Source organism: Peromyscus leucopus, chromosome 5 (assembly GCF_004664715.2).
Source record: "Peromyscus leucopus breed LL Stock chromosome 5, UCI_PerLeu_2.1, whole genome shotgun sequence".
In the NCBI taxonomy this organism is placed as follows: domain Eukaryota; kingdom Metazoa; phylum Chordata; class Mammalia; order Rodentia; family Cricetidae; genus Peromyscus; species Peromyscus leucopus.
Window position 1 is genome coordinate 15,830,203 of NC_051067.1, and position 17,649 is coordinate 15,847,851.

A 17,649-nucleotide genomic window follows, 5' to 3' on the forward strand; every position below is an offset into this window, starting at 1 on the left:
TTTCTGATGTGAGTGCTGGGTACCAAATTCAGGTCCTTTCTTTAGTGGAGCAGCAAACACTACTGCAGAACCACCTCTCCAGCCCCAGAAAGTGCTTCTTGACAAAAACTTATACGTGATACCCCTTCTGGGGTATCATCTTCATCTTTTTATCCCCTCTCACTTTAGCTTTCAAAGCAGACCCAGAAGTCAGATGGACTTTCTCCCACTTGCTTTTATCTTAGTGCTAGTGATCCCTGAAGCTTTGCCCTCTACCTTCTGATAGCAATGTGGCTGATATCACAACCAAAGGCGTCTTGCACTAAACCATCCCCATTCCTGCCTCAGATGAGTAATGACCAAGTGATATAAACTACATATTGTAGGGAGGAGAAATGGAGACAGACATGGCTGAGAGGCAGCCCAGGGAGAAATCTTCCTCAGGAATGTATTACATCAGGGTGAGGATGAGGCAGAAAATCCTCATGGGTTTTTCAAAATAATCAGGATGCTTTAAAAAGTAATGTCCGCCCCCCTCCCCAGTTATTATCAGAGAGTTATCCATCTTTCCAGGACTCGGCCCTACGCTGGTTTTCCTTGTCTCACATATAAAATGTCTCTCACTGTGTGTGTGACACAGCACTTGGAGACAGCACAGAATAACCAGGTTGAAACCGTTCCGTTTAATCAAGAATAAAGTCAATGTCAGAGACTCAGTGTTCTAGATCAACAATTTTCAGGATTGATACATCTTAATCAAGTAATTAGGTGACTTTTTCAGCGGCGTTCGCCACACCGGAGAGAGGAACAGATTTGCGGCTTTGCTCCGATGCCTGCTAGCAGCAGCGCCGCTGTTAACACAGACATTTACACGGAGCCACCAGTTGGCAGGGGCTAACACTTTATTGCTTGCTATTCCCACATGCTGAGGATTGTGGGAAGGCTGCCAAGCTTTCTGTCTCATGTAGCTCTTCAGCACAGTAACAACAGAATGCCTCTTCAAAAAGAAGAAAAGCAAGCAAAGAAAACAATAGAACTAAGTGTCTATTGAAAGAAAAAAGGTATTAATATTAAAAAAAAAGAATGAGGAGTTTTGGTAGCAATTCTTTCTAGTTTCCCTTCTTCCTCTCTTCTTTCATTGTTCTTTTTTGCTTGTTTGTTTCTGTTTGATTTGTTTTGAGACAAAGTCTTATGTTGTAGTGTATGCTGGTCTGGGATTAACACATAGACTGGCCTTGAACTCACAGAAATCCTCCTGCCTCAGCCTCTCAAGGGTTAGGATTATAGGTGTGAGCCACCACATGTGGCTCCTCACTTTGTTCTTTTATTTTAAATGCATTCTAAATTGGAGTTGATTTTTTTTCAAATGTTACAGTCCTTTCAGATCACCCTAGGGACCCCATAACATACAAACTCAGACTCTAGAGGTTGGAAGTAGCTGTGAAGATCTTTCTGATGAACACAGTCCAGGTGGTACTGGTGCTCTGGTCCTGGAATGTTACCCAGAGAGTCAGAGTGAAGGGAAGGAAGAAAGAATACGCCTATGTATGGTTAGATCCCACAGTGATGGTTCTAGATGTCTGGTAAACAAGGGCTCCAAAATGACAAGGTCCACTTTGGGTCCACATTCTGGATACTTCGGATTAAATTTGTGTTTTACCTTTCTTTTAACATTATGATTACAACCAATACATCCACTTCCATTAGGAAAAAATATTCAACATTAGAGACGGCCTGAGTTCCTGCTCTGGGCCTTACCAGTCGGGTGAGAGCAGCTAAGCTGTGGTGGGTCCTTCCCAGGTGTATTGGTTCATCTGTTGGAATGACATGCTTGCACTTGACAGCACTTTCCTTACTAATCTCATGACACATTGTCATGTTAACTTTTCCTGTAGAGATGTACCCAACCATCTAGTCACTCTAGAGAGCACGGTGACAGATCAAAGCAATGGCCAGTCCAACTTGATGTGCTCATGAGTTTCTTGAGCTTACTTACAGGAACATCAGTGAGTGGTTATCTACAGGAGGGTGATTTACCCCAAAGAAGATGCATCACTACACAACCCTGTCACATCATGGATGATAATCTAATGGAAGATGCATCAGGGAGTCCCCTCTTCAGCTGACCTCCCACCTCCACTGCATTAGAATTTCCTAAGGTCACTTGCAGCTTAAGTGGAGGCAGGAGAGACTAGTGACTGGGATTCCAGTTGAAGACCCTGTGATTTTCCCCCTTTTCTCTTGTGGAATTACCATCATGACTATATTATTTTGCGCACTTAGTTACTGTGGCAATTAGGTCAAGGGTTCTTCCTGATGGTGTAGGACTATATGGTTTATGGTAGCAGATGTAATCATCTGTCTACTGGAAACATGGGCTCTGGTGTTTGGAGCCAATGGGCTCTGATTTTCCCTTTGGTTACTTTGTCTTTCATTAAATGAAAATAAATGAACTCACCCTCAAAGAATTCTGGGAATTTTCTATTGTATGACCACAAAGAATGTGTGAACTGCATAGGATATGTATCCAATGGAGGACCACAGCAGAGACAAGGAGTAGGCAACTGTTTCTGAGTCCTGGAAGCTGTAAATATGATTATCTGGGAGGCAAAGAACATCTTACAAGTGTCAAATACCCATTTGGACATTACCCAGCAGGTGATTAACTCAGGAACTGAGCACAGAAATTGGCTCTGGCTCTTAGTAAAGCTGGTAACATAAAGACAGAACTAGATCAGTGGTTCTCAGCCTGTGGGTCATGACCCCCAAAGACCATTGGAAACTAGAGATATTTACATTATGATTCATAACAGTAGAGCAATTACAGTCAACAAAAATAAAATTATGGTTTGTTATTATATACACCACAACATGAGGAACTGTATTTAAGGGTCACAGCATTAGGAAGGCTGAGAACCACTTTCCTGGGTCAGTTAGGACAAAGGGAAGAGTGATACTGGAGAGGTGGGCAAGATAGGCCTCAAGTTTTACAAGTCTGGTTCAGAATCAAAATTTGGAACTCTTGTTTGAAAATTTGGAAAATATACCACTAACCTGATCTGCTCTACAGCTGGTCCCTTTCTTCTAGAGTACATCTTTCTTAGCTCACCAAAGCAATTTCATTGGTGTGGAACATTATTTTATGTGAAGAAAAACCTTTTAGTTAATAGCTGAATCTTGCTGCTTTAAAAATTGTTTAATGTCAGTTTTAAATGCAAATATAGGGGTATTTAATTTCCATATGGAATCATCAAAATAACACATTCCATAGTTTATCCATGTGCATGTGTTTAATTCCAGGTGTAGGAATGGAAACAGTGCACATTATTGCCTGCTTTTTGATAGCCATACTTTTAACACTTATTATCTACTATTGCTTTGTTAGAAGTAAGAAATTATTTTAAAGCCATGTATGATGATTCATGCCAACTCAGAAGGTTGAGGCAGGAGCATTTTGATGAGTTTGTAGCCAGGCTGAGATACATAGTAAGTGCAGACACCCTAAACAAATAATAAAAAAGTTTTTAGAAGGAAAGAAAGAAGGAGGGATGAATATGTAGTCCTGTCTTTCTATTAAGTTCTGTGCTGTCATTTTTCAGTAGAGCTGATTGATTGGAGCAACAAGGGACATATAATAAATGACAAAAAATGGTATTTCTTATTCCTTCATGTTCCTTAAATTGACAACACCTTCTTTGTGTATTGGGAAAACTCTTGTTAGAATAGAAACTATGGTTTCCTGAGTCCATACTCCCTATTTCCTCAGTCTCTGCCTTACCTAGCTGTGAAGATAACATGTCCTTGTTCTCGACCTTGCTAAGCAAACATGTATTCTGAGTATTGCAGACTCTTTTGTTCCCATGGCAGCATCCTGGGTTCTCCCTGTGAATGGGGAAGCAGAGGTAGTGGACAGACATATTGTGCATGTCTCCTCTGCTTAGGCGGAATTGGATTGAATGCCCGTTCTCCAACCCCATTTATATATTAGAACATGAATCCAGTGTATTTGCTTTTGAATCTAGGATATTTGGGAGGTAATTAAGTGTGATGGGTTCGAATAGGTATGGCCACAGTAGACTCATGTGTTTGAATGTTTGACCATAGAGAGTGGCACTATTAGAAGGTGTGGCCTTGTTAGAGGAAGTGTGTCACTGTAGAGACAGGCTTTGAGGTCTCATATTTGTTCAAGCCATACCCAGTGGAACAGTTTACTTCTTGCTGCCTGAGGATCAAAATGGAGAACTCTCAACTCCTTCTCGAGCACCATGTCTGCCTGTATGCCCCCCACCATGACAATAATGGACTAAACCTCTGAACTGTAAGCCAGCCCCTGTAGCACAAATCTTAACAGATCTTATTAATAAAATCAAACCTGAAGCTGGTTATTGCTTGAATGCTGGAAGATCAGAGAAGCAGAACAAGCCACAGCTTCCTCACTTCACCAATTCCTCAAGTGATCCTGTTTCCTCAGACTGGATGCCTCTCAGCTGAACTGTGCTGCTCCAAAGCCTAAAAACTTAACCAGGCTATAGTTCCTAGTCCTCACACCTTAAATACCTTCCTGCCTCCTGCCATTACTTCCTGGGATTAAAGGCATGAGTCACCATGCTGGGCTGTTTCCAGTGTGCCCTTGAACTCACAGAGATCCAGGCAGATCTCTGCCTCTGGAATGCTAGGATTAAAGACATGTGCTACCACTTACCTCTATGTTTAATATTATGGCTGTTCTGTTCTCTGACCCCAGATAAGTGTACTAGAGTGCACAATATTTTGGGGGACACAATACCACCACAAGCCCCAGTTAAATGTTTTCCTTTATAAGACTTGTTGTGGTCATGGTGTTTCTTCACAGCAATAGAAATACTAAGACATTAGGTCATAAGAGTAGAAACCTCACAAACGGTGTGATGGTTAATTCGTGTTAGCTTGGGTGTATCAATTTAGGAAACATCCTTCTTTTCCGAGTGACTAACTGAAGAGGGAAGACATATCCTGAGTGTAAGGGACACTGTTCCATGGTCTGGGGTTTAGAAATGAATGGAAAGGAGAAAGCCAGTGGAGCTGCAGCATCTGTCTCCCTCTGATTCCCGACTGGGGATGCAAGGTGACCAGCTGCCTCACTCCTGCAGCTACGCCTTCCATCCACGATGGACTGCATCTCCTCAGATCACAAGGTAAAATAAATCCTTCCATCCTTATTATTCAGTCCTCGGGGATTTTGTCACAACACCAAGAAAAGTAACTAATACACACGGAATGAGAACTCTATAACTAGCCAGAGAGCTAGCTCTCTCTACTGTGCTATGCACCCGGAAGACAGTCCTCACTGAAATGCAACCATCCTGGCATCTTGATCTTGAACTTCAGCTTTTGGACATACAAGAAATAACTGTTTAAACACCCTACTACAGAGCAGCAAACTCATCCATGTGCATAGCTGCTCTGTTCACCACAGCAGGAAGTGAAAACAGTCTAGATGCCTATCAACTAATGAATGGATAATGAAAATGCATCTATATACAGTGGAATTTCATTTAGCTATAAGAAAAATAAAATTGTAAAAATTGAAGGTCAATGGATGGAGCTGGAAGATGTTGTACTAAGTGAGCTAACTCATACTCAGAGACAAATGTCATATGTTCTTACTCATATGTGGATCTGAGCTATGCATATGGATGAGTTTGCGTCTCTGTAGTAGGACACAGTTCTTTAAGTATATGCCCAGGAGTGAGTGGTAGAGTCTAGCTCACCTCAGAGTGCCCCCCCAGATTCCAGTTGTCTCTCCCAGTCTATTCTCCTGCACCTTCCCCTGACCTGATCCCTCCTATTCCCATCCCCATTTCCCCTTCCAGGCCCCTCCTCCATCCACTGGCAATGTCCATTTTTATTTCCCCTTCATAGTAAAATCTATACATTCCCCTTCTTGAACACCTTCTTAGTTAGCTTCTCTGGGTCTGTGGGTTGTAGCATGGCTCTCCTTTACTTTACGGCTAATATTCACTCATGAGTGAGTACATACCATGTTTGTCCTTCTGGGTCTGGGTTACCTCACTCGGGATGATCTTTTCTAGTTCCATCCATTTGCTAGCAAATTTCCTGATGTCATTGTTTCTAACAGCTGAGTAAATCTCCATTGTGTAAATGTACTACATTTTCTTTATCCTCAAGGATACCACAAGAAAACCCACAGAACCAACTAACCTAGGCTCACAGAGACTGAACTGACCACCAGGGAGCCTGCATGGGACTGACCTAGACCCTCTGCATATATGTTACAGTCATGTAACTTAGTCTTTGTGTGAGACTTCTAACAGTGAGAGGAGGGGCTGTCTCTGACTGTGTTGCCTGCTTTTGGGACTCATTCCTCCTACCAGATTGCCTCATCTAGCCTTAATAGAAGAAGAGGTGCCTAGTCTTACTGCAACTTGATATACCATAACTAGCTGATATCCTTGGGAGGTCTGCCTGTATCTGAAGAGAAACAGTGGAGGGGGAGTGAATGGGGTAGAGTAGGGAGGGAGTAAGGAGGTGGGGTGGAGGAACTGGGACGAGGGGAGGGAGGGGAACTTTGGTTGGTATGTAAAAACAAAAACAAAAAACAACAAGAGAAAGAAAAAGGAAAAAGAAAAAAAAAACACTCCAGATGTGGTGACACAAACCTATAATCCCAACACCCTGGAAGCTGAGGCAAGAGAATTACATCAAGTTCCATGTTAGCCTAGACTACATGATGAGTTCATGGTCAGCAAGGGCTAACATATACTTAAGACTCTATCTCAAAAAAACAAAAACCACAAATAAAATAGATAGTTGAGTCTTTGAGAAGACTTCCTGAAGTTCATTCTCATCACCTGAATCTTAAGAGACAGCAGATCTGAGTCAGTTGGCCCTTCTGACTCAAGATTGAAGTGAGTCAATACCAAATATATCAAATTTTTATATACCAAACGGATTGAAAATACCCCCCCAAAATGTGTGCAAACTCTTCTCTTGTCACTCTGAAAAATGCAGTATAATGCTTTCTTACATGGTAATCATGTTTTACTCAGTATTATAAGCAATTTAATAGTGATTCAAAGCATGTATGAGGACATGTGTAGATCATATGCAAATGCTATCCAACACCCCAGGGATACTAAGGTAAGAGTGTATTTGCTCTCTGTGATTAATATGTACTAATGCTATCTCCTGAGCTAGAAAAGTAACTGGACAGAATCTACAGCCAACGCCACAAACAAGAATTAAGAGCTGTTTTTCTAAAGTCGCATCTTTGCCCATTGGAGTAGCTTTGTTTTCCTCCCTTCATGGAAGTGAAGAGAGAAGAGAAGGCAGGAGACATTTGCTGGGCTCTGAAATCCCAACGAGAGGGGAAAAAGGCAACTGTCTTAGCAAATGCTTGTTAACACCACCATTCAGGGCACAGTTTCACAAAGATTAGTCTGGATTCGTTGTAAGCCTGTCTGTGCAGCAAAGCCGTTTGTACTTCTTGCCCATGGGAACAGCTGCTATTTCGTTACTAGATTGGAGAGAATCAGACCCCTTTTGTCCTTTCCCCCTGGGCTCTGAAACCATCTCACCAGGGCATTGGAATCACAGCCAGATTTCGAATATTTTATTTCAAGCCAATTTACTGTCCAAACCAGGTCTTTAAAACATGGCACTGGTACTAACAGCACCATTCATCTTATGTGTAGAAATGTGACCCCACCGCCGGTTTACTGCATCCCCCACCCATCCTGAAATAGACTTTCTGTCTCCACAAATGAGGAGAGGTCAGTACCCACCCAGTGAAACTCTCCAGATGTTCCTGGTTGGATCGCACATCTGTCCTGTGTCTCCAGTGTTTTCTGAGTGCCCCAAACAGAAATTTGAATGAACCAGAAATTCAACATCTGAGAATGGTCCCCAAGCACAGTTACCCTCATTGACATGCCATTGGGGGCTGGTGGGGAGTCAAGGGCAACAGAGAGAGGGAGCCAAGAAGTGACTTCTCAGGAAAGAGGCACTCTGCACAGGGAAGTGTTCCCCGTGTGCAAATGTTAGTGTTCAGAATCTTGGGATGAAGCTACACTCTGTGTAATGAGCAGATTATCTAGGTTTTTGAGTTGAATATTATGGGCATCAAAGGGTAATAATTACAGAGATAACCCCAAGCTAATGTGAACTTCATCTCTTCTCTCCTCCCCAATGCCAGACTCCTTACATGAGGCTAAATCATGCAGAAACGCTCCAGCTGTCTGAGAGCCTTGTGAGCAGCACCAGCAATTCCCTTTCTCCCTTTGTTTTCAAGACTAACTCTAGAAGACCTGCCTGGTCTTGGGGACCTCAGTAACCTTTAATCCCTCTCTATTCTTCCTCACTCTTTTTTAAGGATGGCGGGGGAGAGGGAGAGAAGAGAGAAAGAGAAAGGAAGAGAAGGAGGGAAGAGGAGGGGGAAGGAGGGGAGAGAGATCACGAGAGAATGCTTTTTACTTCCAATTGTAACATTAAGTTCAAACTTCCAAAACTGTCAGTAATCTCGAAGAAGTGTCAAATGGCCTTTCCCAAAAGCACTTGGCAATATTTGTGTCTCTCAAGTGTGGAAGAAGAATATGTATTTTTGGAGACACTGCACTACATTAGAAAAGACTTTAAAATTAGGCTGGCCCTATTCAAGTCTAGCTTGGTTCAGATTTGGGCCCTTGAGCAAGCCATGTATTTATTTGTCTGTATTTTACTTTATTCAGCTATGAAGAGTGGGAAGAGAGAAGTGAGAATTAACTGAGAGGTTGCTAAAGTGAAGTAACTGAAATACATGTCATGTAGTTTATAAGCTATGCAATACTGGCCATTGGTTAGCCACAGTTCTTTTCATCTTAGGTGGATGATCATTGACTCTCTACCATTGGCCACAATCCTTGATAACAGGTTTTGTGTTACATTTTGTTTCTGGCATGTGTGTTGTTCTCCAGCACATGCCTTGACTATTAGATGAACCAATACACAAGATAGGTAAAGAATGGCCTCTCTGATACATTAGCCACTGTGAGGCCTACAGCCACCTCTAAGAAACCCATAGGAAACCTGGGCACTGCTAAAAGTTACTCTGGATGCTACTACAGCACAAAATGATGTGAACAACCACAGAATCTGGGAGCCATTTTATACATTGTTTAGACCAATGGTTCTCAGCCTTCCTAATGCTGTGATCCTTTAATACAGTTCCTCACGTTATGGTGACCCCCAACCATAAAATGATTTCGTTGCTATTTCATAGCTATAAATTTGCTACTGTTATAAATCATAATGTGAATATTGTGTTTCCCAATGGGTCTTGGGTGACCCCTGTGAAAGGGTCATCCAACCCTGAAAGGGGTCAAGACCTATAGGTTGAGAACCTCCGATCTTTAGAATAAAGCTTCTAAAACTGTGGGTTTGACCATCCATGGTGTCAGGCAAGTGAATGTGGAGGCATCAGGAGAATTGCTAATCATGTACTGTTCAGCCCCAGGACATGGTTTCTGAATGCACAGGGACCAAAAACTGAATGAGAATCACATATGAAACGACTCTCGGGTACTTCATTGTGCTGCTTCCCTGCAGCCTCGGTTCTGAACCCACAGCATGTGCACTTTGCACTCAGCCTGCCTCTGCACCACACATCAATGGATACTACTTGCTAGACCTTGGCTAAGACTTGAGATTATTGGTATGTAACAAATTGCAGTGCTTTTTATCATATATGCAAATGATCTGCTGTTATAGAAACATAATGGTCTAATTACAGAGAAAACAAATACTTCTAATATTTTCCTACCATCATTTTTCAGCATATAAGTATCAAATTTGTATATCTTTGGACTGTATTATATTAAGCAAATAAGCACATGTTTCTCATTAGTATGCAAATTTGCTTTGATCTTTAATAGATGGTAAAATTTTATGTACAGCAAAGAATTGTTTTGAAATAAATTACATTGTGATTCATTATCAGAAAATGTTTGATTTGTTTGCTTATTTTATATATCGGTACCCCCAGGGTCACAGAAAAAATTCATGGGCAGAAAGGGGACTTGAGTGGGATGCTTACAAATCCCTGACATAAAGCAATAACATTCCCACTTCTTCGTGACCCCCATAAGAGCTATGGCACATTGTGATCCAGAACTCATGGACTCTCAGTGCCTGTGTGCAAAGAATTGACAAAAGACTCTTACTATGGATAACATATATCCTAATTTCTGTCCTTCTTCATTCTTAAAAATTTAATTTTGAGCCAGGCGGTGGTGGTGCACACCTTTAATCCCAGCACTCGGGAGGTAGAAGCAGACAGATCTCTGTGAGTTTGAGGCCAGCCTGGGCTATAGAGTGAGTTCCAGGATAGGCACCAAAGCTACACAGAGAAACCCCCCCCCCAAAAAAAAGTTTTAGTTTTGTGTGTGTGCACACACATATGGGTGCAGGTGCCTGCAGAGGCAATGGGCAGATCCCCCTGGGAATAGAATTACAGGCATTTCTAAGTTACACAGGTGCTGAGAATAGACCACATGTCTTCTACAAGAACCGTGTACATGCTCTTAATACCACTACTTATTGGTGCTTGGGAGAACAGTGATTGCCACCTGAAGATAGCATCAAGATCTGTAACCTCTCTTTTCTCAAAATATTTCTACCTGGTCATCCTAAATTCAATGTTCATTGTTGATTAGTTCTGCTTGTATTTCAGTGCAAACTATGAATGATTTTGTGGCTAAATCAACAAGTTCTTCATCACCAGTTGATTCCCAACAAAGTGCACAGTGTCAAACAGCAAGGAACACACTTGAATAGGTTTGTGGGAAGGTTTTCCACACAGCCAGACCAATTCTCAAGTTTAGGCTTAGTAATCGGTGTCTAACATGTCACGGAAAGCCATGGGTGTTCCCTGGCCTAGTGCATAGCCTGGTGACATCACAGGTCTGAATCATGTTTTCTCAACAGATGCATTTAGCAACATCCTAAAAATACCTTCATATTCTCATTGTTCTTCAGGCTACCTGGTTGGATGGCTGAAGAGGATGAATTAAGACAGATGCTGCCACAGCTGTATGTGATGTCACCTCTCCAGCTCCAGGTTATCCTAGGGCGTCTGTCTCTGCCTAAGTCCAGCAACTTCTTTGTCTCCACCCCACTTTGGAGCTCTTCCGAGCCTTTTTTGAAAGTTGCCTTGTGGCAATAAGAAAATGAATGAACAAAACAAAGACAAGTTGTCCCCAGGGAATTTAGAAACACAATTTTAATTGTCTCTCACATGCAAGAAATATCATTAAAATATTGGTTTATTTTAAAAGTCCATAGGACTTTAGAACTCTACTTTACACACAACTTGAAATCATCAGTCAGCTGCTTTGCTTTCACTCTTATTAGTGATATCAGTGTCGCAGTCCCTGGAACTTGGGTGAGCTCTCTTTCTGGAATATACATCTCATGTTCAGAGCATAAGAAAAGGATTCTAGCAGATCTGGGTTTAAATCCCACCTCTCTCCTTAACAGCTCTGGGAACCAGGCTGGGGACTTGCCTCTGCCACCTGCATCTCCTCATAACCATGATGAATAATGAATTAAGCAGAATTATGAAGGTGAATCATTCAGCTTTGGATGTGCACAATCAGTGTGGATCACTACTTACATCATTCTGTTGCTAGCATGAGCATTGGTGAAATACTATTTAGTTGGTTAGATTGGTTTTAAACATCAGCTTGTTAGGTGTTCTGCATACAAGTAGCAAGTTATTTTGATAGTTTAGAATCCACAGAACCTCTAAGCATATTTGGTTGCCAACTGGGACGCACAGTGACTTCATTCATATTAACATTAGACAGTAACAAAGCCAAGCTAATGGGATTGAATTGACAGGCTCATCATTGGTGATAAAATGTGGATCTCAAACACATACTTAAGTTTTCTGGGTAATAATTATTGGGTCAGATAATCTCTAAGAATAGATAAGCTTAATTATTCAGATTTAATAATTATTACCCATCAAAATTCCAACTGTGTTTCTGGTGCTTACGTCCTACAAGGTGAGAGTGTGTCAATTCTCTTCTGTCTGAGTCAGATCACTGTCTTGTGTGCTGTCCCAGTGGTCTGTCACATACAGAGCCATTCACTGCCTGCCTGGTCAAAAACATGGTGTGAGGAGAAAGAAAATTATATGTCCCATGGCCCAGCTCGGTCAGCTCATCTATAGCAATTTGTTGAAAATAATCTTTCTGTGGAAGTGAAATCTTTTCGTTCTTATCATGTCAATCATTTTGATCCCTCTTGTTCTAAGAATCATAAATAATTCAAGGTCAAAGACAGATTGCAAAGCAAGAAGACCTATTTTTGGCTTCACATTTCTGCTCTCTGCTCCCAGTGTCATAGAAGCTAGGAAACAGGAAGTAGCTGGAACTCTGCTCTGAAATTCTACATCTTTCTTCTTTCCACTTTCTTTTCTGTAGAAGCAAATGAACGACATTTCGAAAGGAGAAAGAAGAATCATTCAAATGATTGCTGGCTTCCTTCTATTTCGCCTCCAGCCTTCTCTGTGTCCTGTGGTGCTGGCCAAGTACTGATTAGAGTGACAGGATCAAGTGATGTCTGCGTAATTGACAGTGGTGCCACATTCCTCTGACCCCAGCTCTGGAAGGGCTAAGGCAGGAGGATTTCAAGTTTGAGGACAGCTTTATACTACATAGAAATTCTGTGTTATAATAGTGATGATGATAATAATGGTAACAGGACCATTATTAAAAGTCAACCATAGCCGGGCGGTGGTGGCGCACGCCTTTAATCCCAGCACTCGGGAGGCAGAGGCAGGCGGATCTCTGTGAGTTCGAGGCCAGCCTGGGCTACCAAGTGAGCTCCAGGAAAGGCGCAAAACTACGCAGAGAAACCCTGTCTCGAAAAACCAAAAAAAAAAAAAAAAAAAAAAAGGCAACCATAGCCGGGCGTTGGTGTTGCACACCTTTAATCCCAGCACTCGGGAGGCAGAGCCAGGAGGATCTCTGTGAGTTCGAGGCCAGCCTGGGCTACCAAGTGAGTTCCAGGAAAGGCGCAAAGCTACACAGAGACACCCTGTCTCAAAAAACCAAAAAATAAATAAATAAATAAATAAATAAATAAATAAATAAATAAATAAATAAAGTCAACCATGAAAATTCCTACTAGAGATAATGAATAAAAGCAAATGCCCCTGAGTATACATGTATGCAAATGACCTTTGGTAGTCACAAATGTACAATGTTAATCCAGACTCTTCTGGACAGTCATGGACTGAGAGCATGGAGCTTCAAGGAGAAAAATCACCCAGGGGGACTCTTCCAAGAACACAGTCCCCAAATGCTGTTAGTGAAGTGAAAAATCAGGCTAAGTCTATATTGTTCTCAGATCTTGCTTTGGGCTGATGATTTAGCACAGCCTTTTGAGTAGAGAACCTCTGGAAAATAAAAAAGGAGACAGAAACTAGGAAGGAAATAAAAATAAGACTGGAGATTATACCTTGGTGGCAGAACACTTGCCTAGCTTCCTAGCATTCATGAAGTTCTGAGTTCAATTCCCAGCATCTCTCTCTCTATCTCTGTCTCTCTCTGTCTCTCTCTCTCTGTCTCTCTCTCAGACACACACACACACACACACACACACACACACACACACACACACACACGTAGGAGGGAGGGAGGGATAGAGAAGGAGACAAGGAGGAGGAAGAGGAAGACACAGAATCTCTTTGATCTCTTTTATACACGGAAACATGAACCAAAAGGACATCTCTCTTCAGGGAAGGGACGGCTGAGCTTGGAACCTGGAACTGGAATGGTGGGTATTACATGTGGAGGCTGCAACCTGAGAGAAACACATGCACTGGACTGCATTTCAGCAGCTGCTGGGGCCAGAAAAGCCTCCAAATGCCAGAAGCAAGACAGAAGCATGCTCATGGGAAACAGGCTCAAGGCCACAGATGATAATGGTAAATTGAAGAGAACTTGGTGATTGACAAAGGGATGGAGGGAATGGTGGCTGCCTGAGCTGTCAAGGAAATGGTATAATCTATAAAGGAAGCATACCAGGAAGGCTAGTCCAGAAATATCAGCTTTAGAACACATGCCTACTGACTTAACTATTTCTTCACAGCCCTCATCGCTTTATAGGAACAAAAGTCCCTATATAAGGTTATTGTAAATTAGAACTGGAATTAGAACAATAGCAATATTTGTCCAGGGTGATCTTGAATGTGTTAACTGAGGTGAGAAGACGCCTGCTGTGGGTGGTGCCGTTCTATGGCTGTGATCCTGGTTGGATAGACATGGAGAAAGTGGACCAAGCCCCTAGAACACTTCCATTCCTCACTTTCTGCTTCTCAACAGTGGGGCCAGCTCCCTCCAGCTCGGCCACTGTGGCTTTACTGCTGTGATGAATTGTAACTTGGAACTGCAAACCAGAATAAACCAGAATAACCCCCTTCTTTCTTATGTTGATTTTATCAGGGTATTTGATCACAGCAAGAGCACAGTAACTAAGGCACTAACCACGAGGATGATGATCATAAGATATAAGGAGACATAGTTTGTCTCGTTAGAATATTCAGTTTGTCAAAACCATAACAGAAAATTTAACATGGAAAATTCTTATAGAAATTATAGCTACAAATGTAGCAATATTAACAATTAGATGTTTTTTTCTTTTTGTATCCCATGTGTGCTATTATATTTTGTTCATATATATTCCTGTTGGGGCTGTGAAGGTGGACCACACCAGAACACACAGCTTTATTACTGATGACATCTGGCCTGTAGGAATTGTTTGCAAATCCCTAGCTCCATGGACAGCATCATATGTCTTGGTGTGAGCAGACATGCTTTTACATCCTGTCCTGAGTTTTGCCAATAGTCTCTCTTATCTCCTCATTCCACTGTTGGCCTAGTCAACAGTATTTCCCCCTCTATATCCTCCAAACAATCTTAGAGATAGATAATAGTGATTTCACTATAGTGAGGCATTCTTCTGGAATTGAATTGGCACTTAGGAACATATCTCATGCCTTTATCCTTGCTTGGACAATTATAAACAAAGATGTTGTTGGCATGCCTTCCCTGTGGATAGAAATTGCCTTCCTTAGGAGCCTTACTAAAGCAGTTCAGGTTGTGTTCATAAACATTGCACACACCAAACTAAGATCTTGTAACAAGTCCCCTTTTCCTGGGGACTAGACTGGTTTGGACACAGATGTCTTAAATATGTCTCTGTGGGAAAGTGTGCAGCCTCAACCACACTTCTTGTTAGCAGACTGAATGGCTTTCCTCATCACCTGTAGAGCAGCAGCTTCATTGTTTTCCCTGTCCCCAGCAGCTTTGCCCAGCTTGATTCTCCTCTGCCCAGCATATCTAAAAAAAAAAAAAAAGAAAGAAAGAAAAAACCACAACAGTTTCTGAATTCTCCATTCTCTTTGAAACCAGCAACAGCAACTCCTTTTTATTTTTAGGGCTTTTTGTTTTCTATCATAAACACAACAAAATCATGCAGCAATAAAACAAACAAACAAAGCTCCAAGGCTTTTGCAAGGCTCCCAGAACTTTCAAAAGAGATATGGTGAAGCAGTCTGTCTTCAGTAAGCTAACCATGGCTCCAATCATGCCTTTCTAAACAGCGCTTTCTGATTCTCTTTCCATGATTCTTATGTTTCCTGGGAAAATAACATGAATACAGGATTAGAAGTTTAAAAGATGTATTAATGGAGGCTGGAGAGATGGTTCAGTAGCTAAGAACATATCAGTTGCTCTTGCTGAGAACCTGAGTTTTGTTTCTAGTATCCTGAGTGGCTGCTATCTGTAACTTCGTTTTGGGAGGATCTGATGCCCTCTTCTGGCTTCTGAGGGTACTGCACACATGTGGTGCACATACAGACAATCAGGTGCACATGCACATACATAAATAAAAAACAAATTTAAAAGCTTAAAGATGCATTGATGAAAATAGCTATGAAATGTGATAGTGAGGTCTTCCTCCACATTCCCAGACCTTCTTGACCTTTGTCAACTATCCAGTCACCATGCTTCTTCCTCAGTATGATTCTAACACTGTCCGTGGTCCTTGCCTCAAGCTCTACGCCTCTCCACCTGAAGCATGCTAGCTTCTTAGTGAACACACACCTTAGACTATGACTCACCTTCTACTGGCAGCCACCAATTGGCAGTAGCTCTTCAAATAGAAATGCTTAAGATTTTGGGGGACTAGGTGGTGCTGGCACATGCCTTTAATCCCAGCACTTGGGAGACAGAGATAGGTGGATCTCTGTGAATTTGAAGTCAGCCTGGTCTACAGAGTGAGTTCCAGGACAGGCTCCAAAGCTACAGAGAAACCCTGCCTTGAAAAATCAAAAAAAGTAGTAGTAGTAGTAGTAGTAGTAGTAGTAATAGTAGTAGTAGTAGTAGTAGTAGTAGTAGTAGTAGTAGTAGAAGAAGAAGAAGAAGAAGAAGAAGAAGAAGAAGAAGAAGAAGAAGTTTTTTACTCCTTCACACAAATGACACACCTGCATCACAATCTGAACCTCACTGCACACACAGGCAGCACCAAGTGAACTCAGTGGATTTAAGAACACATGAAGTGGGAGGGGAAAGTGGTGACAGGGGGTAGGGGAGCAATTGAGGGGCAGGAATGAAGGTAAATTGGACTAAACCATATTACATGCATGTATGAAATTCTTAATCCATAATGTGAAGATAAATCTCAAGCAGGCTGATGAGATTCCCTGGAACAGAGCACACAGGCTTCAGGAGCTTTAAGCTAGAAGAAGTGCTCTGCTGGGTGCCACTCGGCCCTGCCACTATGCTTAATCATTGGCTGGAAGCTGTTGGAAACTACCTGGAGAGAGGTGGCACTTGGTGAAATAGAAGCGAAGAGAACAATACCAGATCAATGAATCTAACAGTGATTCTTGAAAAATATAAGTGAGATTAATAGGCCTGTAACTCAATTAAACAAAAGAAAGAGGAGACCCAGATTAACAGACTCAGAGATGAATAAGAAATCCTTACACAGATGGCTAGAAATTCAAAACAATATAAGGGAGTGCGTTCCCATATTCCTAGAAGAAAACCTAGAAGAAATGGGCAAATTTCTACATTTTTCCAAACCACCAAATTTAAATGAGGAGAGAGGAACAGCACATAAGCTGACTCACACCAAATAAAGAGATTGAAACAATAACAAAAAGCTCTCTAACAACAACAAATCCAAATGGACTCACAGTAGAATGCCACCAGATTTTCAAAGAACTATAGTCAACAAGTCTTAAATTATTTTCTTAAAAGAAGACATAGTTCCAAACTCCTCCTAACCAAGCATCACTTTACCAAGATCACATGAGGATACAACAACAACAAAAAAGAAAGCTACACACCAATTATATCTGTTGGAAAATTATGTGAACATCTCAATAAATGCAGAAAAGACCTTTGACAAAATGCAACATGGCTTCACGACAAATGTCTTAAAGAGATTGGGAGTAAAGGAAACATACCTTAATATGACAGAGGCTATAGCTCACAAACCCACAGCCAACATTATCCTAAATGACGGGAAAGCTGAAGTAATCCCGCTACGATCAGAAATAAGATGGGGCTATCCACTCTCCCAGCTCCTTTTCAACACAGCGCTTCCAGCACTAGCTGG